The sequence below is a fragment of the Leuresthes tenuis genome, unplaced genomic scaffold (assembly GCF_036924035.1).
Source record: "Leuresthes tenuis unplaced genomic scaffold, fLeuTen1.0.hap1 SCAF_10, whole genome shotgun sequence".
NCBI classification, from domain to species: domain Eukaryota; kingdom Metazoa; phylum Chordata; class Actinopteri; order Atheriniformes; family Atherinopsidae; genus Leuresthes; species Leuresthes tenuis.
The window spans coordinates 25,880,093-25,906,716 of NW_027325364.1; the positions used below are offsets into that span (position 1 = coordinate 25,880,093).

Genomic DNA, 26,624 nt, shown 5'->3' on the forward strand with positions numbered 1-26,624 from the left:
ACAACACATTCAAATCAAACAGTCAGACAACATACAAGAACATATACCCCAGTCGGCATTGCTCCCTGCCTATTTTCCTACAGCTCACCATGTGTGCGCACACCTTTATTCACAAACTCTTCAACTTATACTCTTTTACCGAAGCTGCTACAGCTCGATTGGCCGAATACCGAATAATCCTAATTCGGTGAATTTGACATCTGCCTTACATGTAACAGATTAGCGGTTTAGCAGTTTTAATTTAGTTTGAGTGAAGGAATTCATTTTATAGCAAAATCCGAAATCGTGAAGAACTCATGAAAGTAAGCTTATTCTCGGATTCCTGAAACTTTAGATTTGCTATTTCTTTTACTGCAAAGTACAACGTTGGTTTTTTTGTTTAAATCTTTCAAGACATGGTAAATATGAAGGACAAAGCAGTTTTAACATAGTTTGAGTGAAGGAATTCATTTTATTGATAAAATCCCAAAAGTCTGCTGAGAAAAGAGAGTGAATGCGAAGTAGACTTTAACACGGCTCTGGGAGCGAGCCGAGTGCGGGCTAACCGGGAGAATTGCTTGAAAGAAACGCGACACCAAATGAGCGGTCAGAACAAAGCCTCAATACGGTTTTCCCGTGGTGTTTTTGTTGCTGCCTTGTCTTTTGCACAGAGTAAAAGACAAGGCAGCCATCGAATAGGGCCCGATTGTTCCTACTTGGTCAGCCGAGGAGCAAGGGGGGGGGGGGGGGGGGGGGGGGGGGGGGGGAAGCAAGCGTCTCAACCAAGCAAAGCTCACCATGGGGAAGGTGGCTATGCCAACTAGCCTGATGCCCTGCTCCCGCAGTGACGGATAATCGTACTCTGGTTTCTCTTCATAACGTACAAGTCTTTCGCCTTTTACTAAAGACTTCTGTGGAGAGCAGCACTAATGAGTTGTTTCTATTTTTGGCAGTCTTTACCTTTGCGGGTGAAGCCCTTTCTGTCTGTGCAAAAGAAATCTTGTTACTGTGCAGAGTGACTTCTCTGAGTAGAGTCGCCTTACTTGTTGCGACTGTGCCGATGTTCGAAGCTTGAGTGCAAAGTTGTTGCTTGAATGGTGCTTGCTGGAGCGTGCGGGAGTGCAAAGTTATACCATTTAAAAGGGCTGAAGAGTGCTCAGTGCAGCAGGTGGGCGGAGGTGCAAAGTGACACTCTGGCCACCTATGGCCATAAAAAGAACAGGGGTGTTAGCGGACAAGTGCGCATTGTGCCAGGAAGGGCCCTCGGACGTGAACCAGTGGACAGTTGTCGCTTCTCGGCCTTTTGGCTAAGATCAAGTGTAGTATCTGTTCTTATCAGTTTAATATCTGATATGTCCTCTATACGAGGACTACATATTAAATGGATTTTTAGCAATAGGAGTTGAAAAAGTAGCTTGCTCCGTTCACTCCAAGCATTGACCCCGTACTGCAGTGCCGCTGGGAACGGTGCGCTCTCTCTCTACTCCTTCTTGTGAAAAAGCAAACAGCGGTGCAGGATGCAAGTTTCAGGGAGCCCAAGATGAAACTTTCTTTTAGTCTGCTGAGAAAAGAGAGTGAATGCGAAGTAGACTTTAACACGGCTCTGGGAGCGAGTCGAGTGCGGGCTAACCGGGAGAATTGCTTGAAAGAAACGCCATACCAAATGAGCGGTCAGAACAAAGCCTCAATACGGTGTTCCCGTTGTGTTTTTGTTGCTGCCGCTGTTTGCTTTTTCACAAGAGCGCACCTGTTGAGGGGGGGCCTGGGGGGGCCTGGGTGATGGTGGGTCTCAGGCCCGGGCTGCTGCGACTGGTGTGATCGGGTGGTTTGTTTGTTTGTTTTTTGTTGTTGTTTGTTTGTTTTTTGTAGAGGTCCTCCGGAGTGGGGTTGGGTTGAGTGGGGTGGGGCGGGATGGGTACCTTCTGGGGGTACAGTAGCTCCCAGAATATGGTCGCTGCAGGCCCCGAGCCTGGTGGACATCAGGCCCTCCTGTCCTGTGTTGGCTCCCTTTTAAAAAGTACAGAACTTAGAACAGGTCTAGTCCCTGGCTTTCGGCAGAACTGTCTTCTTTACTTTTTTTTTTTTCCCCTTATCGTGTTCAGCATTATGGCAGCAGAATTGTAGTCTGAATACCTTTGATGCCAAACAGATTTGCTTTGCCAAGGGAAGTTTTATAAATGTAAAGCTCCCCTTGATGCCCATTTATTTATTTCTGTTTACAATATATGATATGTAATAGAACTGAACCGGACCGGGGGACAAGGAAAGAAGAAGAGGAAAGAAGAGAAAAACAGAACATACATCGCATACAACACAGCTGTGGATATAGATGACCTGAGACGACATGATAATACATCAACTGCTTAGCGACCATGCTACTGGACTAATGAATGTGGTTGTGTGTGTGTGAGAACATGCAACACCCATGGCACAGGACCTACATGATAACCGTGCTTAGTTATGAGTGTATAAGCGTACAGGGCCACAATCCACAGCCCCCCCAAGCAATCAGAAGCAGGCAGAGAGGGCCACAAGACCCAGGCCACCAGCAGCCCCCACAGAGCACAGAACCCAGGAAGCCCACCGCAGGGGCAACCACGCATCCACCCAGAAGACTGCAGAGGAAGCCCCCGGAAAGAGCCCCCATAAGCATAGGGCAGAGGCCCTCCGGGAGCCAGGGGCAACAGCCCACCGACGTCGCCAAGCCCCAGCCGCCCAGACATGGGCCATGCACTTGATCCGGGCCCCAGGAGCCCGAGCGCCCCCAAACCCCCCGACAGAGGCCCCACCCAATACCCAGGAGGGCCAAGCGCCCCAGACAGCCACACAGTGGGTCAGCGCCTGCCCCAGCACCCCTGGCCAAGTGCCCTGGGAGTCAAGACGTGCCCACAGGTGGGTGAAGTCGCGAGCAGCGGAGAGAGGCCACGCCGCCCCCCCCATCGGGAGAAGCACAGGCAGGCCAGGCGACAGCAAGTCCAAGATCCAGGCCCAATCATTACCACACACACTTTCATGTCCCATACATCCACACGTCCTCCCTCCCTCGACTCCGCTGGGGTGTAGTGCAGCGGGCACACCAGGGGGCCAGCAGCCCCCCAGCCACCACAGACCCCAAACCAGCAGAACAATTAATTAATCCTCCTGGCCCCTCCCGCCCCGAGCAGCAACCAGGAAGCAGGGGTGTGCGAAGAAGACCCCTCCCCTCACCCTTCTGGCTCTTCAATATTTTCTAATAGTGAGCAATTAAAATTGAGGGGCAGCCAAACTTGTAGAACTGGGAGCGTGGCCCTCTGGGCAGCCTACATACCCAAAGAGCCCCGCCCACCAGATGCCACTCAGTGTAACCACCCCCCAAGACCTAATGTGTGTGTGTGAGTGTGTTTGATAAGTAGTAATGTCTAAGGTGTAATTAAAACAGGGGTGGGAACTGCAGAGTGCAACTACTGCAGAGTCCACTACACCCCACCCCAAAACCCTTCATGTGTGAGTGTGTGCTGTGTACAGGAGCCAGAAGGGAGAATGGGGATATACACTGGGGGCAGCCAGGGACTGGCTGCAATAGGCATCCCCGCTACCAGGGAGCCAACACAGGACAGGAGGGCCTGATGTCCACCAGGCTCGGGGCCTGCAGCGACCATATTCTGGGAGCTACTGTACCCCCAGAAGGTACCCATCCCGCCCCACCCCACTCAACCCAACCCCTCTCCGGAGGACCTCTACAAAAAACAAACAAACAACAACAAAAAACAAACAAACAAACCACCCGGTCACACCAGTCGCAGCAGCCCGGGCCTGAGACCCACCATCACCCAGGCCCCCCCAGAGCCCCCCTCAACAGGTGCGCTCTTGTGAAAAAGCAAACAGCGGCAGCAACAAAAACACAACGGGAACACCGTATTGAGGCTTTGTTCTGACCGCTCATTTGGTATGGCGTTTCTTTCAAGCAATTCTCCCGGTTAGCCGACACTCGGCTCGCTCCCATAGCCGGGTTAAAGTCTACATCGCATTCACTCTCTTTTCTCAGCAGACTAAAAGAAAGTTTCATCTTGGGCTCCCTGAAACTTGCATCCTGCACCGCTGTTTGCTTTTTCACAAGAGTAGAGAAGAGCGCACCGTTCCCAGCGGCACTGCAGTACGGGGTCAATGCTTGGAGTGAACGGAGCAAGCTACTTTTTCAACTCCTATTGCTAAAAATCCATTTAATATGTAGTCCTCGTATAGAGGACATATCAGATATTAAACTGATAAGAACAGATACTACACTTGATCTTAGCCAAAAGGTCGAGAAGCGACAACTGTCCACTGGTTCACGTCCGAGGGCCCTTCCTGGCACAATGCGCACTTGTCCGCTAACACCCCTGTTCTTTTTATGGCCATAGGTGGCCAGAGTGTCACTTTGCACCTCCGCCCACCCGCTGCACTGAGCACTCTTCAGCCTTTTAAATGGTATAACTTTGCACTCCCGCACGCTCCAGCAAGCACCATTCAAGCAACAACTTTGCACTCCAGCTTCGAACATCGGCACAGTCGCAACAAGTAAGGCGACTCTACTCAGAGAAGTCACTCTGCACAGTAACAAGATTTCTTTTGCACAGACAGAAAGGGCTTCACCCGCAAAGGTAAAGCCTGCCAAAAATAGAAACAACTCATTAGTGCTGCTCTCCACAGAAGTCTTTAGCAAAAGGTGAAAGACTTGTACGTTATGAAGAGAAACCAGAGTACGATTATCCGTCACTGCGGGAGCAGGGCATCAGGCTAGTTGGCATAGCCACCTTCCCCATGGTGAGCTTTGCTTGGTTGAAACGCTTGCTCCCCCCCCCCCCCACCCCCCCCCCCCCCCCCCCCCCCCCTTGCTCCTCGGCTGACCAAGTAGGAACAATCGGACCCTATTCGATGGCTGCCTTGTCTTTTACTCTGTGCAAAAGACAAGGCAGCAACAAAAACACCACGGGAAAACCGTATTGAGGCTTTGTTCTGACCGCTCATTCGGTGTCGCGTTTCTTTCAAGCAATTCTCCCGGTTAGCCCGCACTCGGCTCGCTCCCAGAGCCGTGTTAAAGTCTACTTTGCATTCACTCTCTTTTCTCAGCAGACTCTTGGGATTTTATCAATAAAATGAATTCCTTCACTCAAACTATGTTAAAACTGCTTTGTCCTTCATATTTACCATGTCTTGAAAGATTTAAACAAAAAAACCAACGTTGTACTTTGCAGTAAAAGAAATAGCAAATCTAAAGTTTCAGGAATCCGAGAATAAGCTTACTTTCATGAGTTCTTCACGATTTCGGATTTTGCTATAAAATGAATTCCTTCACTCAAACTAAATTAAAACTGCTAAACCGCTAATCTGTTACATGTAAGGCAGATGTCAAATTCACCGAATTAGGATTATTCGGTATTCGGCCAATCGAGCTGTAGCAGCTTCGGTAAAAGAGTATAAGTTGAAGAGTTTGTGAATAAAGGTGTGCGCACACATAGTGAGCTGTAGGAAAATAGGCAGGGAGCAATGCCGGCTGGGGTATATGTTCTTGTATGTTGTCTGACTGTTTGATTTGAATGTGTTGTGGATGTGTCCTGTTGAATGTTACATGTTTGGGCTTTGACACTTCACGGTGGTTGTTAACTGTGTGGTGTGTCCTGAAATGTTATATGTTTGGGCTGTGTGACATGCTTAATGCTTGTCAGTAGCTACCCACTTATTCATATATAGCAACTGACAACATAAGAAGTCGGGACATACTTTGATAGTAGTTGTAGAAGTATCCTTATTGATAATAGATAAACTAATTCATAGTGATAGAACAGTAGATGAACAGGTGCCTGAACATGTCTCACGAAAATAAAATGGGTGTATGATTGCTGACGGCAGAGCAATACTGCCAAACTTATGAGTTCTTGTGGCAAACTTGATTTAGTGTCTTGACGTGTATACGCTGTTTCGCTGACTTGATTGTCACAAGAAACAAAGTGTGTTTGATAAGATCCGACCATTTTATTACGGGAGGATCAGTATGTATGGATTCTGATGTGACTGATAAACCCATTCGTATCTTAAGCATAATCTAATACGTGAGACAACGCCCTGGCACACAATAAAAAAAAAAAAGAGAGAGCGGTTTTGTGTCCCCACAGTCCATAATGTAGAAAAGAGAGAAAAAAGCCTTTCTGATTTGGTGTGTGTTCTCACAGTGCAGAGTGTAGAGAAAAGAGAGAAAAGAAAGCCGTTTTGGTGTCACGGGTGTTGTAACTTACACACACACATTTCTGAATTGAGAAAGGAAATTATTTTAGAGGAAGCACTAGAGTTTAGATCCCACATTTGTTGATAGGCATTCATTTATTTCTTCACTTCTGATGAAGTTTCAACAATAAACAACAAACTTTGTATTATGAGAAAGAACCAGACTCATTCTTCAGGAATCCGAAAATAAGCTCTATTTTACGAGTTATGCACGAATTCGGATTCTCCTATAAAACCTTAACTCTAACCAAGTTAAGACTGCTTTGTCCTTCATATTTATTCATGTCTAATCAAGTTTCAACGATAAACAACGTTGTACTTTGTACTTCTTCAGCAATAAGCATCTCTCGACATATGACGAAATACAGATTTTGCTATAAAATTAATTCCTTCTATCAGCCTGACTCAAAACTGTTTGTCCTCCTTATTTATCCACTTCAAATCAAGTTTCAACAATTAAAAAAATGTTGTAGTTTGAGAAAAAACAACTTAATCTTAAGCAATCAGTAGGGTAAGAAAGGGTAAGAAAAGGTGCAAATGCCAACCATACATCACTAAAAGGTGGAGCGGAAGTATTCGGCTGCAAGTAGGTGCGAATGCCTGACGATGTATGATCAAAAGAGGGAGCGGAGGTTTTCGGCTGCAAGGTCTGAATGTCCAACCATAATTTGTAAAAACCGGGGAAGAAAAGGCTCGAAAGCCCGACTATACACCATCAAAAGCGGGAGCGGAGGTGTTCGGCTGCAAGTAGGTGTGAATGTTCGACCATAATTTGTAAAAAGCGGGTAAGAAAAGGTTCGAATGCCCGACTATATATTAACCAAAGCAGGAGGAGAGGTCTTCGGATAAGAGTGGGTGAGAATTTACAACCATAATCTATAAAATGCGGTGAAAAAAAAGGTGTGAATACCCCATAGAACACTAAAAGGTAGAACGGAAGTGTTCGGCTGCAAGAAGGTGTGAATGTCTGACCATAGTTTGTAAAAAGCGGGTAAGAAAAGGTTCGAATGCCCGAACATACACCATCAAAGGAGGGAGCGGAGGTGTTCCGCTGTAAGAAGGTGTGAATGTCCGACCATAGTTGGCAAAAAGCAGGTAAGAAAAGGTTAAAATACCCGAATGTACACAATCAATAGCGGGAGCAGAGTTGTTCCGCTACTAAAAGGTGTGAAAGTCCGACCATGGTTTGTAAAAAGCGGGTAAGAAAAGGTGCGAATGCCCGACAATGTATGATCAAAAGAGGGAGCGGAGGTTTTCGGCTGAAACAAGGTCTGAATGTCCATCCATATTTTGTAAAAATCTGGGAAGAAAAGGCTCGAAAGCCCGACTATACACCATCAACAGCTGGAGCGGAGGTGTTCAGCTGCAAGAAGGTCTGAATGTCCATCAATAATTGCTAGAAAACATGGAAGAGAATTTTCGAATATCAAACCGCACATGATCATAAGCGGGAGAGGAGGTGTTCAAATGCAAGAAGGTGTGAATGTCCACCCATAATTACTGCAAAATGGGTAAGAAAAGGTACGAATGCCCAACCATACATGATCCTAACAGGGAGCGGAGGTGTTTGGCTGCGACAAGGTGTGTTTGTCCACCCATAATTAATGAAAAGCGGGCAACAAGTAGGTTTGAATACCCATCATCAAAAGCAGGAGTGGATGTGTTCGGCTACAAGAAGGTTTGAATGTCTGACCATAGTTTGTAAAAAGCGGGTAAGAAAAGGTTCGAATGCCCGAACATACACCATCAAAGGAGGGAGCGGAGGTGTTCCGCTGTAAGAAGGTGGGAATGTCCAACAGTAATTGGCAAAAAGCGGGTAAGAAAAGGTTAAAATACCCTATTGTACACAATCAATAGCGGGAGCAGAGTTGTTCCGCTACTAAAAGGTGTCAAAGTCCGACCATGAATTGAAAAAGCAGGTAAGAAAAGGTGCGAATGCCCGACAATGTATGATCAAAAGAGGGAGCGGAGGTTTTCAGCTGAAAGAAGGTCTGAATGTCCATCCATAATTTGTAAAAATCGGGGAAGAAAAGGCTCGAAAGCCCGACTATACACCATCAACAGCTGGAGCGGAGGTGTTCAGCTGCAAGAAGGTCTGAATGTCCATCAATAATTGCTAGAAAACATGGAAGAGAATTTTCGAATATCAAACCGCACATGATCATAAGCGGGAGAGGAGGTGTTAAAATGCAAAAAGGTGTGAATGTCCACCCATAATTACTGCAAAATGGGTAAGAAAAGGTACGAATGCCCAACCATACATCATCAAAAGCAGGAGTGGATGTGTTCGGCTACAAGAAGGTTTTAATGTCCGACCATAGTTTGTAAAAAGCGGGTAAGAAAAGGTTCGAATGCCCGAACATACACCATCAAAAGAGGGAGCGGAGGTGTTCCACTGTAAGAAGGTATGAATGTCTGACCATAGTTGGTAAAAAGCGGGTAAGAAAAGATGAAAATACCCGACTGTACACAATCAATAGCGGGAGCGGAGTTGTTCGGCTACTAAAAGGTGTGAAAGTCCAACCCTGGTTTGTAAAAAGCGGGTAAGAGAAGGTGCGAATGCCCGACAATGTATGATCAAAAGAGGGAGCGGAGGTTTTCGGCTGCAAGAAGGTCTGAATGTCCAACAATAATTTTGTAAAAACCGGGGAAGAAAAGGCTCGAAAGCCCGACTATACATCATCAAAAGCGGGAGCGGAGGTGTTCAGCTGCAAGAAGGTCTGAATGTCCATCAATAATTGCTAGAAAACATGAAAGAAAATTTTCGAATATCAAAGCACACATCATCATAAGCGGGAGAGGAGGTGTTCAGCTGCAAGAAGGTGTGAATGTCCGACCATAGTTTGTAAAAAATGGGTAAGAAAAGGTGCGAATGCTCAACCATACATCATCAAAAGCAGGAGTGGATGTGTTCGGCTAAAAGAAGTTTTGAATGTCCGACCATAGTTCGTAAAATGCGGGTAAGAAAAGGTTCGAATGCCCGAACATACACCATCAAAAGAGGGAGCGGAGGTGTTCCGCTGTAAGAAGGTGGGAATGTCCAACAGTAATTGGCAAAAAGCGGGTAAGAAAAGGTTAAAATACCCGACTGTACACAATCAATAGCGGGAGCGGAGTTGTTCGGCTACAAGAAGGTGTGAAAGTCCGACCATGGTTTGTAAAAAGCGGGTAAGAAAAGGTTCGAATGCCCGAATATATACCATCAAAAGCGGAAGCGGAGGTGTTCGGCTGCAAGAAGGTGTGAACGTCCAACCAAAGTTTGTAAAAAGCAGTGAAGAAAAGTTTCGAATATCCAACCAAACATAATCAAAAGTGGGAGCAGAGCTGTTCGACTGCAAGTAGGTGTGAATGTCAGATCATAATTTGCAAAAAGCTGATGAGAAAGGGTGAGAATGCCCGACTATACACCATCAAATGCGGGAGCGGAGGTGTTCGGCTGCAAGTAGGTGTGAATGTTCGACCATAATTTGTAAAAAGCGGGTAAGAAAAGGTTCGAATGCCCGACTATATATTTACCAAAGCAGGAGGAGAGGTCTTCGGATAAGAGTGGGTGAGAATTTCCAACCATAATCTATAAAATGCGGTGAAAAAAAAGGTGTGAATACCCCATAGAACACTAAAAGGTGGAGCAGAAGTGTTCGGCTGCAAGAAGGTGTGACTGTTCGACTATATTTGGTGAAAAGCAGGTGAAGCAAGGTCTGAATGCCTAACCTTACATCATCAAAAACTAGATCAGAGGTGTTTGGCTGCAAGAAGGCCATAGTTTGCCAAAAGCGGGTAAGCTGCGAATGACCGACTAAATATCAACAAAAGTGGGGGCGGAGGTCTTCGGATGCAAGTGGGTGTGAATATCCCACCATACAAGTATGGTGGAGAGGAAGCTGTGAATGGCCGACCATAGTAAAAAGCGGGTGAGAAAAGGTGCGAATGTCCAATCATACATGATCAAAACAGGGAGCGGAGGTGTTTGGCTGCGACAAGGTGTGTATGTCCACCCATAATTAATGAAAAGCGGGCAACAAGTAGGTTTGAATACCCATCATCAAAAGCAGGAGTGGATGTGTTCCGCTACAAGAAGGTTTGAATGTCTGACCATAGTTTGTAAAAAGCGGGTAAGAAAAGGTTCGAGTGCCCGAACATACACCATCAAAAGAGGGAGCGGAGGTGTTCCGCTGTAAGACGGTGTGAATGTCCAACCATAGTTGGTAAAAAGCGGGTAAGAAAAGGTTAAAATACCCGACTGTACACAATCAATAGCGGGAGCGGAGTTGTTCGGCTACAAGAAGGTGTGAAAGTCCGACCATGGTTTGTAAAAAGCGGGTAAGAAAAGGTGCGAATGCCCGACAATGTATGATCAAAAGAGGGAGTGGAGGTTTTCGGCTGCAAGAAGGTCTGAATGTCCAACCATAATTTGTAAAAACCGGGGAAGAAAAGGCTCGAAAGCCCGACTATACACCATCAAAAGTGGGAGCGGAGGTGTTCAGCTGCAAGAAGGTGTGAATGTCTACCCATAATTACTGAAAAATGGGTAAGAAAAGGTGCGAATGCCTAACCATACATCATCAAAAGAGGGAGCGGAGGTGTTCCGCTGTAAGACGGTGTGAATGTCCGACCATAGATGGTAAAAAGCGGGTAAGAAAAGGTTAAATTACCCGACTGTACACAATCAAAAGAGGGAGCGGAGTTGTTCAGCTAAGAGAAGGTGTGAAAGTCCGACCTTGGTTTGTAAAAAGCGGGTAAGAAAAGGTTCGTATGCCCGAATATACACCATCAAAAGCGGAAGCGGAGGTGTTCGGCTGCAAGATATTGTGAACGTCCGACCAAAGTTTGTAAAAAGCAGTTAAGAAAAGGTTCGAATATCTAACCAAACATAATCAAAAGTGGGAGCAGAGCTGTTCGACTGGAAGTAGGTGTGAATGTCAGATCATAATTTGCAAAAAGCTGATGAGAAAGGGTGAGAATGCCCGACTATACACCATCAAATGCGGTAGCGGAGTTGTTCGGCTGTGAGTAGGTGTGAATCTCCAACCATAATTGCTGAAAAATGTGTTAGAAAAGGTAAAAATGCCGGTCCATACATAATCAAAATCGGGAGAGGTGGTGTTCAGCTGCAAGAAGGTCTAAATGTCCATCAATAATTGCTAGAAAACATGAAAGAAAATTTTCGAAAATAAAACCACACATGATCATAAGTGGGAGAGGAGGTGTTCAGCTGCAAGAAGGTGTGAATGTCCACCCATAATACCTGAAAAATGGGTAAAAAAAAGGTGCGAATGCCCAACCATACATCATCAAAAGCAGGAGTGCATGTGTTCGGCTACAAGAAGGTGTGAACGTCCAACCAAAGTTTGTAAAAAGCAGTTAAGAAAAGGTTCGAATATCCAACCATACATAATCAAAAGCGGGAGCAGAGCTGTTCGACTGCAAGTAGGTGTGAATGTCAGATCATAATTTGCAAAAAGCTGATGAGAAAGGGTGAGAATGCCCGACTATACACCATCAAATGCGGGAGCGGAGTTGTTCGGCTGTGAGTAGGTGTGAATCTCCGACCATAATTGCTGAAAAATGTGTTAGAAAAGGTAAGAATGCCGGTCCATACATCATCAAAAGCGAGAGAGGTTGTGTTCGGCTGCAAGTAGGTGTGAATGTCCAGCCATAATTACTCACAAACGGGTAAGAAAAGGTAGTATTGCCAGACCATATATGATCAAAACAGGGAGCGGAGGTGGTTCAGCTGCAAGAAGGTTTGAATGTCCGACTAAAGTTCAAATATATTAACAAAAGCGGGAGGAGAGGTCTTCGGATGAGAGTGGTTGAAAATTTCCAACCATAATGTATAAAATGCGGTGAAAAAAAGGTGTGATAGAACACTAAAAGGTGGAGCGGAAGTGTTCGGCTGCAAGAAGGTGTGAATGTTCGACTATATTTGGTGAAAAGCAGGTGAAGCAAGGTCTGAATGCCCAACCTTACATCATCAAAAGCGAGATCAGAGGTGTTTGGCTGCAAGAAGGCCATAGTTTGCCAAAAGCGGGTAAGGTGCGAATGTCCGACTAAATATCAACAAAATTTGGGGCGGAGGTCTTCGGATGCAAGTGGGTGTGAATGTCCGACTATATTTGGTGAAAAGCAGGTGAAGCAAGGTCTGAATGCCCAACCTTACATCATCAAAAGCGAGATCAGAGGTGTTTGGCTGCAAGAAGGCCATAGTTTGCCAAAAGCGGGTAAGGTGCGAATGACCGACTAAATATCAACAAAAGTGGGGGCGGAGGTCTTCGGATGCAAGTGGGTGTGAATATCCCACCATACAAGTATGGTGGAGAGGAAGCTGTGAATGGCCGACCATAGTAAAAGGCGGGTGAGAGAAGGTGCGAATGTCAAACCATACATAATCAAAACAGGGAGCGGAGGTGTTCTGCTGTAAGAAGGTGTGAATGTCCAACCATAGTTGGTAAAAAGCGGGTAAGAACAGGTTAAAATTCCCGACTGTACACAATCAATAGCGGGAGCGGAGTTGTTCGGCTACTAAAAGGTGTGAAAGTCCGACCATGGTTTGTAAAAAGCGGGTAAGAAAAGGTGCGAATGCCCGACAATGTATGATCAAAAGAGGGAGTGGAGGTTTTCGGCTGCAAGAAGGTCTGAATGTCCAACCATAATTTGTAAAAACCGGGGAAGAAAAGGCTCGAAAGCCCGACTATACACCATCAAAAGTGGGAGCGGAGGTGTTCAGCTGCAAGACGGTCTGAATGTCTATCAATAATTGCTAGAAAACATGAAAGAAAATTTTCGAATATCAAACTGCACATGATCATAAGCGGGAGAGGAGGTGTTCAGCTGCAAGAAGGTGTGAATGTCTACCCATAATTACTGAAAAATGGGTAAGAAAAGGTGCGAATGCCTAACCATACATCATCAAAAGAGGGAGCGGAGGTGTTCCGCTGTAAGACGGTGTGAATGTCCGACCATAGATGGTAAAAAGCGGGTAAGAAAAGGTTAAATTACCCGACTGTACACAATCAAAAGAGGGAGCGGAGTTGTTCAGCTAAGAGAAGGTGTGAAAGTCCGACCTTGGTTTGTAAAAAGCGGGTAAGAAAAGGTTCGTATGCCCGAATATACACTATCAAAACCGGAAGCGTAGGTGTTCGGCTGCAAGAAGGTGTGAACGTCCGACCAAAGTTTGTAAAAAGCAGTTAAGAAAAGGTTCGAATATCTAACCAAACATAATCAAAAGCGGGAGCAGAGCTGTTCAACTGGAAGTAGGTGTGAATGTCAGATCATAATTTGCAAAAAGCTGATGAGAAAGGGTGAGAATGCCCGACTATACATCATCAAATGCGGGAGCGGAGTTGTTCGGCTGTGAGTAGGTGTGAATCTCCGACCATAATTGCTGAAAAATGTGTTAGAAAAGGTAAAAATGCCGGTCCATACATCATCAAAATCGGGAGAGGTGGTGTTCAGCTGCAAGAAGGTCTAAATGTCCATCAATAATTGCTAGAAAACATGAAAGAAAATTTTCGAAAATCAAACCACACATGATCATAAGTGGGAGAGGAGGTGTTCAGCTGCAAGAAGGTGTGAATGTCCACCCATAATACCTGAAAAATGGGTAAAAAAAAGGTGCGAATGCCCAACCATACATCATCAAAAGCAGGAGTGCATGTGTTCGGCTACAAGAAGGTGTGAACGTCCAACCAAAGTTTGTAAAAAGCAGTTAAGAAAAGGTTCGAATATCCAACCAAACATAATCAAAAGCGGGAGCAGAGCTGTTCGACTGCAAGTAGGTGTGAATGTCAGATCATAATTTGCAAAAAGCTGATGAGAAAGGGTGAGAATGCCCGACTATACACCATCAAATGCGGGAGCTGAGTTGTTCGGCTGTGAGTAGGTGTGAATCTCCGACCATAATTGCTGAAAAATGTGTTAGAAAAGGTAAGAATGCCGGTCCATACATCATCAAAAGCGAGAGAGGTTGTGTTCGGCTGCAAGTAGGTGTGACTGTTCGACTAAAGTTTGTAAAAAGTGGGTAAGACAAGGTGCGAATGCCTGACAATGTATGATCAAAAGCGGAAGCGGAGGTGTTCAGCTGCAAGAAGGTCTACATGTCCATCAATAATTGCTAGAAAACATGAAAGAAACTTTTCCAAAATCAAACCGCACATGATCATAAGTGGGATAGGAGGTGTTCAGCTGCAAGGTGTGAATGTCCACCCATAATTCCTGAAAAATGGGCAAAAAAAAGGTGTGAATGCCCAACCAATACATCATCAAAAGCAGGAGTGGAAGTGTTCGGCTACAAGAAGGTGTGAACGTCCAACCAAAATATGTAAAAAGCAGTTAAGAAAAGGTTCGAATATCCAACCAAACATAATCAAAAGCGGGAGCAGAGCTTTTCGACTGCAAGTAGGTGTGAATGTCAGATCATAATTTGCAAAAAGCTGATGAGAAAGGGTGAGAATGCCCGACTATACATCATCAAATGCGGGAGCGGAGTTGTTCGGCTGTGAGTAGGTGTGAATCTCCGACCATAATTGCTGAAAAATGTGTTAGAAAAGGTAAAAATGCCGGTCCATACATCATCAAAAGCGAGAGAGGTTGTGTTCGGCTGCAAGTAGGTGTGAATGTCCAGCCATAATTACTCACAAACGGGTAAGAAAAGGTAGTATTGCCAGACCATATATGATCAAAACAGGGAGCGGAGGTGGTTCAGCTGCAAGAAGGTTTGAATGTCTCCGACTAAAGTTCAAATATATTAAAGAAAGCGGGAGGAGAGGTCTTCGGATGAGAGTGGTTGAAAATTTCCGACCATAATGTATAAAATGCGGTGAAAAAAAGGTGTGATAGAACACTAAAAGGTGGAGCGGAAGTGTTCGGCTGCAAGAAGGTGTGAATGTCCGACTATATTTGGTGAAAAGCAGGTGAAGCAAGGTCTGAATGCCCAACCTTACATCATCAAAAGCGAGATCAGAGGTGTTTGGCTGCAAGAAGGCAATAGTTTGCCAAAAGCGGGTAAGGTGCGAATGTCCGACTAAATATCAACAAAATTTGGGCAGAGGTCTTCGGATGCAAGTGGGTGTGAATATCCAACCATACAAGTATGGTGGAGAGGAAGCTGTGAATAGCCGACCATAGTTTGGAAAAAGCGGGTAAGAAAAGGTTTGAATACCCGAACATACACCATCAAAAGAGGGAGCGGAGGTGTTCCGCTGTACGAAGGTGTGAATGTCCGACCATAGTTGGTAAAAAGCGGGTAAGAAAAGGTTAAAATACCCGACTGTACACAATCAATAGCAGGAGCGGATGTGTTCGGCTACAAGAAGGTGGTGAAAGTCCGACCATGGTTTGTAAAAAGCGGTAAGAAAAGGTGCGAATGTCCAACAATGTATGATCAAAAGAGAGAGCGGAGGTTTTCGGATACAAGAAGGTTTGAATGTCCCACCATAGTTTGTAAAAAGCGGGTAAGAAAAGGTTCGAATGCCCGACTATACACAATCAATAGCGGGAGCGGATGTGTTCGGCTACAAGATGTTGAAAGTCCGATCATGGTTTGTAAAAACCGGGAAGAAAAGGCTCGAAAGCCCGACTATACACCATCAAAAAGAAGGTTTGAATGTCCATCAATAATTGCTTTGAAACAAGAAAGTAAATTTTCGAATATCACAACCGTACATGATCATAAGCGGGAGAGGAGGTGTTCCGCTGTAAGACAGTTGTGAATGTCCAACCATAGTTGTAAAAAGCGGGTAAGGAAAAGGTTAAAATACCCGACTGTACACAATCAATAGCGGGAGCGGAGTTGTTCGGCTACTAAAAGGTGTGAAAGTCCGACCCTGGTTTGTAAAAAGCGGGTAAGAAAATGGTTCTGAATGCCCGAACATACACCATCAAAAGAGGGGAGCGGAGGTGTTCCGCTGTAAGACGGTGTGAATGTCCGATCATAGTTGGTAAAAAGCGGGTAAGAAAAGGTTAAAATAACCGACTGTACACAATCAAAAGAGGGAGCGGAGTTGTTCAGCTAAGAGAAGGTGTGAAAGTCCGACCATGGTTTGTAAAAAGCGGGTAAGAAAAGGTTCGTATGCCCGAATATACACTATCAAAACCGGAAGCGTAGGTGTTCGGCTGCAAGAAGGTGTGAACGTCCGACCAAAGTTTGTAAAAAAGCAGTTAAGAAAAGGTTCGAATATCTAACAAACATAATCAAAAGCGGGAGCAGAGCTGTTCGACTGCAAGTAGGTGTGAATGTCAGAGAATAATTTGCAAAAAGCTGATGAAAAAGGGTGAGAAATCCCCGACTATACACCATCAAATGCGGTAGCGGAGTTGTTCGGCTGTGAGTAGGTGTGATTCTCCAACCATAATTGCCTGAAAAATGTGTTAGAAAAGGTAAGAATGCCGGTCCATACATCATCAAAAGCGGGAGAGGTGGTGTTCGGCTGCAAGTAGGTGTGAATGTCCATTAATAATTGCTTTAAAACATGAAGAAAATTTTCGAATATCAAAACTTACATGATCATTAGCGGGAGAGGAGGTGTTCAGCTGCAAGAAGATGTGAATATCCACCCATAATTACTGAAAAATGGGTAGGAAAAGATGCGAATGTCCAACCATAAATTATCAAAAGCAGGAGTGGAGTTGTTCAGCTACAAGAAGGTATGAAAGTCCAACCATGGTTTGTAAAAAGCGGGTAGAGAGAAGGTTCGAATACCCGAATATATACCATCAAAAGCGGAAGCGGGGGTTTTCGGCTGCTAAGAAGGTTGAACGTCCGACCAAAGTTTGTAAAAAGCAGTTAAGAAAAGGTTTGAATACCCAACCGAACATAATCAAAAGCGGGAGCAGAGCTGTTCGACTGCAAGTAGGTGTGAATGTCAGATCATAATTGCTGAAAAATGTGATAGAAAAGACTAGAATGCGGACAATACATCATCAAAAGCGGGAGAGATTGTTTTTCGGCTGCAAGTAGATGTGAATGTCCAGCCATAATTACTCACAAACGGGGGAAGAAAAGGTAGTATTTCCAGACCACACATGATCAAAACAGGGAGCGGAGGTTTTCGGCTGCAAGGTCTGAATGTCCAACCGTAATTTGTAAAAATCGGGGAAGAAAAGGCTCGAAAGCCAACTATACACCATCAAAAGCGGGAGCAGAGGTGTTCAGGTGCAAGAAGGTCTGAATGTCCGACCAATAATTACTGAAAAATGGGTAAGAAAAGGTGCGAATGCCAATCATACATCATCAAAAGCAGGAGCGGATGTGTTCGGCTACAAGAAGGTTTGAATGTCCAACCATAGTAAGTAATAGGTGGGTAAGAAAAGGGCTCGAATGCCCGACTATACACCATCAAAAGCGGAAGCGGAGGTGTTCGGCTGCAAGACGGTGTGAACGTCCGACAAAGTTTGTAAAAAGCATTAAGAAAATGGTTCGAATATCCAACCAAACATAATCAAAAGCGGGAGCAGAGCTGTTCGACTGCAAGTAGGTGTGAATATCAGATCATAATTTGCAAAAAGCTGATGAGAAAGGGTGAGAATGCCCGACTATACACTATCAAATGTGGGAGCGGAGGTGTTCGTCTGTGAGTAGGTGTGAATGTCCGACCATAATTGCTGAAAAAATGTGTTAGAAAAGTAAGAATGCCGGACCATATATCATCAAAAGCGGGAGAGGTTGTGTTCGGCTGCAAGAAGGTGTGAATGTCCAGCCATAATTACTCACAAATGGGTAAGAAAAGGTACTATTGCCAGACCATATATGATCAAAACAGGGAGCGGAGGTGGTCAGCTGCAAGAAGTTTGAATGTCCGACTAAAGTTTGTAAAAAGCGGGTAAGACAAGGTGTGAATGCCCGACAATGTATGATCAAAAGAGGAGGTTTTCGGCTGCAAGAAGGTCTGAATGTCCACCCTAATTACTGAAAAATGGGTAAGAAAAGGTGCGAAAGCCCAACCGCACATGATCATAAGTGGATGAGAAGGTAGTAAGTAGTGCAAGTAGGTGTGAATGTAAGATCATAATTTGTAAAAAGCGGGTAAGAAAAGGTAAGAATGCCCAACCATAAATTATCAAAGCGGCAGCAGAGTTTCGGCTGGTATTTATCAATGTCTAGATAGATTTCAACAAAAAACAACGTTGTACTTTGCAGTAAAAGAAAGTGCAATCAAAAGTTTTAGGAATCCGAGAATAAGCTTATTTTCATGAGTTCTGCACGATTTCGGATTTTATGTATTAAAATGAATTTCTTCACGCAAACTAAGTTAACACTGCTTTGTCCTTCATATGTACCCATTTCTACATATATTTCAAGCATAAACTTCCTCATACTACCCTGAATGAGAAAGAGCCACACTTGTGATTAAGCCCATACCTCCCTTTTGAGGAGTTCTGCATGATTTGGATTTTATCTATAAAATTAATTCCTTCACTCAAACTATGTAAAACGGCTTTTACCTTCATATTTATCAATATCTCAATAGATTTAAACAAAAAAACAACGTTGTACTTTGCAATAAAAGAAAGAGCAAATCAAAAGTTTTAGGAATCCGAGAATAAGCTTATTTTCATGAGTTCTGCACGATTCGGATTTTATGTATAAAATGAATTCATGCACTCAAACCAAGTAAAACTGCTTTTTCCTTCATATTTATCAATGTCTAGATCGACTTCAACAAAGAACAACATTGTATTTTGCAGTAGAAGAAAGAGCAAAACTGAAGGATCAGGAATCCGAGAATAAGCTTCTTTCATACGTTCTGCATGATTTGGGATTTTATGTATAAAATGAATTCCTTCTCTCAAACTAAGTTAACACTGCTTTGTCCTTCTATGTACCCATTTCTACATATATTTCAAGCATAAACTTCCTCATACTACCCTGAATGAGAAAGAGCCACACTTGTGATTAAGCCATACCTCCCTTTTGAGGAGTTCTGCATGATTTGGGATTTTTATCTATAAAATTAATTCCTTCACTCAAACTATGTTAAAACGGCTTTTACCTTCATATTTATCAATGTCTCAATAGATTTAAGCAAAAAAACAACGTTGTACTTTGCAGTAAAAGAAAGAGCCAATCAAAAGTTTTAGGAATCCGAGAATAAGCTTATTTTCATGAGTTCTGCACGATTTCGGATTTTATGTATAAAATGAATTAATTCACTCAAACTAAGTTAAAACTGCTTTTTCCTTCATATTTATCAATGTCTAGATCGACTTCAACAAAGAACAACACTGTATTTTGCAGTAGAAGAAAGAGCAACACTGAAGGATCAGGAATCCGAGAATAAGCTTATTTTCTTATGGGCAAGTGGGAACTGCTTTGTCCTTCATATTTATCAATGTGTAGATGGATTTCAACTTCTTCTACTGCATCTTCTTCACACCTTCTTGTAGCCGAACACTTCCGCTCCCGCTATTGATTGTGTACAGTCGGGTATTTTAACCTTTTCTTACCCGCTTTTTACCAACTATGGTCGGACATTCACACCGTCTTACAGCGGAACACCTCCGCTCCCGCTTTTTATGGTGTATAGTCGGGCATTCGAACCTTTTCTTACCCGCTATTTACAAACTATGGTAGGACATTCAAACCGTGTATCCGAAAACCTCCGCTCTCTCTTTTGATCATATATTTTCGGACATTCGCACCTTTTCTTACCCGCTTTTTACAAACCATGGTCGGACTGTCACACCTTCTTGTAGCCGAACACATCCGCTCCCACTATTGATTGTGTACAGTCGGGTATTTTAACCTTTTCTTACCCGCTTTTTAGCCAAACAACTCTGATCTTGCTTTTGATGATGTAAGGTTGGGCATTCAGACCTTGCTTCACCTGCTTTTCACCAAATATAGTCGGACATTCACACCTTCTTGCAGCCGAACACTTCCGCTCCACCTTTTAGTGTTCTATCACACCTTTTTTTTCACCGCATTTTATACATTATGGTTGGAAATTTTCAACCAATTTCATCCGAAGACCTCTCCTCCCGCTTTTGTTAATATATTTGAACTTTAGTTTGACATTCAAACCTTCTTGCAGCTGAACCACCTCCGCTCCCTGTTTTGATCATATATGGTCTGGCAATACTACCTTTTCTTACCCGTTTGTGAGTAATTATGGCTGGACATTCACACCTACTTGCAGCCGAACACAACCTCTCTCGCTTTTGATGATGTATGGACCGGCATTTTTACCTTTTCTAACACATTTTTCAGCAATTATGGTCGGAGATTCACACCTACTCACAGCCGAACAACTCCGCTCCCGCATTTGATGATGTATAGTCGGGCATTCTCACCCTTTCTCATCAGCTTTTTGCAAATTATGATCTGACATTCACACCTACTTGCAGTCGAACAGCTCTGCTCCCGCTTTTGATTATGTTTGGTTGGATATTCGAACCTTTTCTTAACTTCTTTTTACATATTTTGGTTGGACGTTCACACCTTCTTGTAGCTGAACACTTCCACTCCTGCCTTTGATGATGTATGGTTGGGCATTCACACCTTTTTTTTGCCCTTTTTTCAGGAATTATGGGTGGACATTCACACCTTGCAGCTGAACACCTCCTATCCCACTTATGATCATGTGCGGTTTGATTTTCGAAAAGTTTCTTTCATGTTTTCTAGCAATTATTGATGGACATGTAGACCTTCTTGCAGCTGAACACCTCCGCTCCCGCTTTTGATCATACATTGTCAGGCATTCGCACTTTGTCTTACCCACTTTTTACAAACTTTAGTCGAACAGTCACACCTTTTTGCAGCCGAACACCATCTCTACCGCTTTTGATGATGTATGGTCCAGCATTCTTACCTTTTCTAACACATTCTTCAGCAATTATGGTCGGACATTCACACCTACTCAGAGCCGAACATCTCCGCTCCCGCATTTGATGGTCTATAGTCGGGCATTCTACAGCGGAAAAGACTCATTCTTATGTTTGGTTAGATATTCGAACCTTTTCTTAACTGCTTTTTACAAACTTTGGTCGGACGTTCACAATATCTTGCAGCCGAACACCTCCGCTTCCGCTTTTGATGGTGTATATTCGGGCATACGAACCTTTTCTTACCCGCTTTTTACAAACCAAGGTCGGACTTTCACACCTTCTCTTAGCTGAACAACTCCGCTCCCTCTTTTGATTGTGTACAGTCGGGTAATTTAACCTTTTCTTACCCGCTTTTTACCAACTATTGTTGGACATTCACACCGTCTTACAGCGGAACACCTCCGCTCCCTCTTTTGTATGTTCGGGCACTCGAACCTTTTCTTACCCGCTTTTTACAAACTATGGTCAGACATTCAAACCTTCTTGTAGCGGAACACATCCACTCCTGCTTTTGATGATGGGTATTCAAACCTACTTGTTGCCCGCTTTTCATTAATTATGGGTGGACATACACACCTTGTCGCAGCCAAACACCTCCGCTCCCTGTTTTGATCATGTATGATTGGACATTCGCACCTTTTCTCACCCGCTTTTTACTATGGTCGGCCATTCACAGCTTCCTCTCCACCATACTTGTATGGTGGGATATTCACACCCACTTGCATCCGAAGACCTCCGCCCCCACTTTTGTTGATATTTAGTCGGTCATTCGCAGCTTACCCGCTTTTGGCAAACTATGGCCTTCTTGCAGCCAAACACCTCTGATCTCGTTTTTGATGATGTAAGGTTGGGCATTCAGACCTTGCTTCACCTGCTTTTCACCAAATATAGTCGAACAGTCACACCTTCTTGCAGCCGAACACTTCTGCTCCACCTTTTAGTGTTCTATGGGGTATTCACACCTTTTTTTTCACCGCATTTTATTGATTATGGTTGGAAATTCTCACCCACTCTTATCCGAAGACCTCTCCTCCTGCTTTTGTTAATATATAGTCGGGCATTCAAACCTTTTCTTACCCGCTTTTTACAAATTATGGTCGAACATTCACACCTACTTGCAGCCGAACACCTCCGCTCCCGCTTTTGATGGTGTATAGTCGGGCTTTCGAGCCTTTTCTTCCCTGGTTTTTACAAATTATGGTTGTACATTCAGACCTTGCAGCCGAAAACCTCCGCTCCCTCATTTGATCATACATTGTCAGGCATTCGCACCTTGTCTTACCCGCTTTTTATAAACTTTAGTCAGACATTCACACCTTGCAGCTGAACCACCTCCGCTCCCTGTTTTGATAATGTATGGTCTGGCAATACTACCTTTTCTTACCGGTTTGTGAGTAATTATGGCTGGACATTCACACCTACTTGCAGCCGAACACCACTTTTCCAGCTTTTGATGATGTATGGTCCGGCATTCTAGTCTTTTCTAACACATTTTTCAGCAATTATGGTTTGACATTCACACCTACTCACAGCCGAACACTTCCGCTCCCGCATTTGATGGTGTATAGTCGGGCATTCTCACCCTTTCTCATCAGCTTTTTGCAAATTATGATCTGACATTCACACCTACTTGCAGTCGAACAGCTCTGCTCCCGCTTTTGATTATGTTTGGTTGGATATTCGAACCTTTTCTTCACTGCTTTTTACAAACTTTGGTTGGACGTTCACACCTTCTTGCAGCCGAACACCTCCGCTTCCGCTTTTGATGGTATATATTCGGGCATTCGAACCTTTTCTTACCCGCTTTTTACAAACCATGGTCGGACTTTCACACCTTCTTGTAGCCGAACAACTCCGCTCCCGCTATTGATTGTGTACAGTCGGGTATTTTAACCTTTTCTTACCCGCTTTTTACCAACTATTGTTGGACATTCACACCGTCTTACAGCGGAACACCTCCGCTCCCTCTTTTGATGGTGTATGTTCGGGCATTCGAACCTTTTCTTACCCGCATTTTACGAACTATGGTCGGACATTCAAAACTTCTTTTAGCCGAACACATCCACTCCTGCTTTTGATGATGTATGGTTGAGCATTCGCACCTTTTCTTACCCATTTTTTACAAACTATGGTCGGACATTCACACCTTCTTGCAGCTGAACACCTCCTCTCCCGCTTATGATGATGTGTGGTTTGATATTCGAAAATTTTCTTTCATGTTTTCTAACAATTATTGATGGACATTCAGACCTTCTTGCAGCTGAACACCTCCGCTCCCGCTTTTGATGATGTATAGTCGGGCTTTCGAGCCTTTTCTTCCCCGGTTTTTACAAAATTATTGTTGGACATTCAGACCTTCTTGCAGCCGAAAACCTCCGCTCCCTCTTTTGATCATACATTGTCGGGCATTCGCACTTTCTCTTACCCGCTTTTTACAAACCAGGGTCGGACTTTCACACCTTTTAGTAGCCGAACAACTCCGTTCCCGCTATTGATTGTGTACAGTCGGGTATTTTCACCTTTTCTTACCCGGTTTTTACCAACTATGGTCAGACATTCATACCTTCTTACAGTGGAACACCTCCGCTCCCTCTTTTGATGGTGTATGTTCGGGCATTCGAACCTTTTCTTACCCGCTTTTTACAAACTATGGTCGGACATTAAAACCTTCTTGTAGCCGAACACATCCACTCCTGCTTTTGATGATGTATGGTTGGGCATTCGTACCTTTTCTTACCCATTTTGCAGTAATTATGGGTGGACATTCACACTTTCTTGCATTTGAACACCTCCTCTCCCGCTTATGATCATGTGCGGTTTGATATTCGAAAATTCTCTTCCATGTTTTCTAGCAATTATTGATGGACATTCAGACCTTCTTGCAGCTGAACACCTCCGCTCCAGCTGTTGATGGTGTATAGTCGGGCTTTCGAGCCTTTTCTTCCCAGATTTTTACAAAATATGGATGGACATTCAGACCTTGTTTCAGCCGAAAACCTCCGCTCCCTCTTTTGATCATACATTGTCGGGCATTCGCACCTTTTCTTACCCGCTTTTTACAAACCATGGTCGGACTTTCACACCTTTTAGTAGCGGAACAACTCTGCTCCCGCTATTGATTGTGTACAATCGGGTATTTTAACCTTTTCTTACCTGCTTTTTGCCAACTATGGTCGGACATTCATACCTTCTTACAGCGGAACACCTCCGCTCCCTCCTTTGATGGTGTATGTTCGGGCATTCGAACCTTTTCTTACCCGCTTTTTACAAACTATGGTCAGACATTCACACCTTCTTGCAGCCGAACACTTCCGCTCTACCTTTTAGTGTTCTATGGGGTATTCACACCTTTTTTTTCACCGCATTTTATAGATTATGGTTGTAAATTCTCACCCACTCTTATCCGAAGACCTCTCCTCCTGCTTTGGTTAATATATAGTCGGGCATTCGAACCTTTTCTTACCCGCTTTTTACAAATTATGGTCGAACATTCACACCTACTTGCAGCCGAACACCTCCGCTCCCGCTTTTGATGGTGTATAGTCGGGCTTTCGAGCCTTTTCTTCCCCGGTTTTTACAAATTATGGTTGGACATTCAGACCTTGCAGCCGAAAACCTCCGCTCCCTCTTTTGATCATACATTGTCAGGCATTCGCACCTACTTGCAGCCGAATACTTCCGCTCCACCTTTTAGTGATGTATGGTTGGCATTTGCACCTTTTCTTACCCTTTCTTACCCTACTGATTGCTTAAGATTAAGTTGTTTTTTCTCAAACTACAACATTTTTTTAATTGTTGAAACTTGATTTGAAGTGGATAAATAAGGAGGACAAACAGTTTTGAGTCAGGCTGATAGAAGGAATTAATTTTATAGCAAAATCTGTATTTCGTCATATGTCGAGAGATGCTTATTGCTGAAGAAGTACAAAGTACAACGTTGTTTATCGTTGAAACTTGATTAGACATGAATAAATATGAAGGACAAAGCAGTCTTAACTTGGTTAGAGTTAAGGTTTTATAGGAGAATCCGAATTCGTGCATAACTCGTAAAATAGAGCTTATTTTCGGATTCCTGAAGAATGAGTCTGGTTCTTTCTCATAATACAAAGTTTGTTGTTTATTGTTGAAACTTCATCAGAAGTGAAGAAATAAATGAATGCCTATCAACAAATGTGGGATCTAAACTCTAGTGCTTCCTCTAAAATAATTTCCTTTCTCAATTCAGAAATGTGTGTGTGTAAGTTACAACACCCGTGACACCGAAACGGCTTTCTTTTCTCTCTTTTCTCTACACTCTGCACTGTGAGAACACACACCAAATCAGAAAGGCTTTTTTCTCTCTTTTCTACATTATGGACTGTGGGGACACAAAACCGCTCTCTCTTTTTTTTTTTGATTGTGTGCCAGGGCGTTGTCTCACGTATTAGATTATGCTTACGATACGAATGGGTTTATCAGTCACATCAGAATCCATACATACTGATCCTCCCGTAATAAAATGGTCGGATCTTATCAAACACACTTTGTTTCTTGTGACAATCAAGTCAGCGAAACAGCGTATACACGTCAAGACACTGAATCAAGTTTGCCACAAGAACTCATAAGTTTGGCAGTATTGCTCTGCCGTCAGCAATCATACACCCATTTTATTTTCGTGAGACATGTGCAGGCACCTGTTCATCTACTGTTCTATCACTATGAATTAGTTTATCTATTATCAATAAGGATACTTCTACAACTACTATCAAAGTATGTCCAGACTTCTTATGTTGTCAGTTGCTATATATGAATAAGTGGGTAGCTACTGACAAGCATTAAGCATGTCACAGAGCCCAAACATATAACATTTCAGGGACACACCACACAGTTAACAACCACCGTGAAGTGTCAAAGCCCAAAACATGTAACATTCAACAGGACACTTACACAACACATTCAAATCAAACAGTCAGACAACATATAAGAACATATACCCCAGCCGGCATTGCTCCCCTGCCTATTTTCCTACAGCTCACTATGTGTGCGCACACCTTTATTCACAAACTCTTCAACTTATACTCTTTTACCGAAGCTGCTACAGCTCGATTGGCCGAATACCGAATAATCCTAATTCGGTGAATTTGACATCTGCCTTACATGTAACAGATTAGCGGTTTAGCAGTTTTAATTTAGTTTGAGTGAAGGAATTCATTTTATAGCAAAATCCGAAATCGTGAAGAACTCATGAAAGTAAGCTTATTCTCGGATTCCTGAAACTTTAGATTTGCTATTTCTTTTACTGCAAAGTACAACGTTGTTTTTTTTGTTTAAATCTTTCAAGACATGGTAAATATGAAGGACAAAGCAGTTTTAACATAGTTTGAGTGAAGGAATTCATTTTATTGATAAAATCCCAAGAGTCTGCTGAGAAAAGAGAGTGAATGCGAAGTAGACTTTAACACGGCTCTGGGAGCGAGCCGAGTGCGGGCTAACCGGGAGAATTGCTTGAAAGAAACGCGACACCGAATGAGCGGTCAGAACAAAGCCTCAATACGGTTTTCCCGTGGTGTTTTTGTTGCTGCCTTGTCTTTTGCACAGAGTAA

At 43.7% G+C, this 26,624-nt stretch overlaps 4 non-coding genes across 4 annotated transcripts; 2 read left to right on the forward strand and 2 right to left on the reverse strand.

Annotated features, from left to right (window-relative positions):
- The first annotated feature begins 836 nt into the window (after positions 1–836).
- On the forward strand, positions 837–950 carry LOC140317184 (U5 spliceosomal RNA). Its single transcript, XR_011917519.1, has one exon. It is a non-coding gene; the product is annotated as a U5 spliceosomal RNA (small nuclear RNA).
- Positions 951–1,266: 316 nt separating this feature from the next.
- On the forward strand, positions 1,267–1,457 carry LOC140317078 (U2 spliceosomal RNA). Its single transcript, XR_011917426.1, has one exon. It is a non-coding gene; the product is annotated as a U2 spliceosomal RNA (small nuclear RNA).
- A 2,624-nt stretch (positions 1,458–4,081) lies between these two features.
- Positions 4,082–4,272, reverse strand: LOC140317029 (U2 spliceosomal RNA). The gene has a single exon (XR_011917381.1). It is a non-coding gene; the product is annotated as a U2 spliceosomal RNA (small nuclear RNA).
- A 315-nt stretch (positions 4,273–4,587) lies between these two features.
- LOC140317430 (U5 spliceosomal RNA) lies at positions 4,588–4,701 on the reverse strand. The gene has a single exon (XR_011917745.1). It is a non-coding gene; the product is annotated as a U5 spliceosomal RNA (small nuclear RNA).
- Between the last annotated feature and the right edge of the window lie 21,923 nt (positions 4,702–26,624).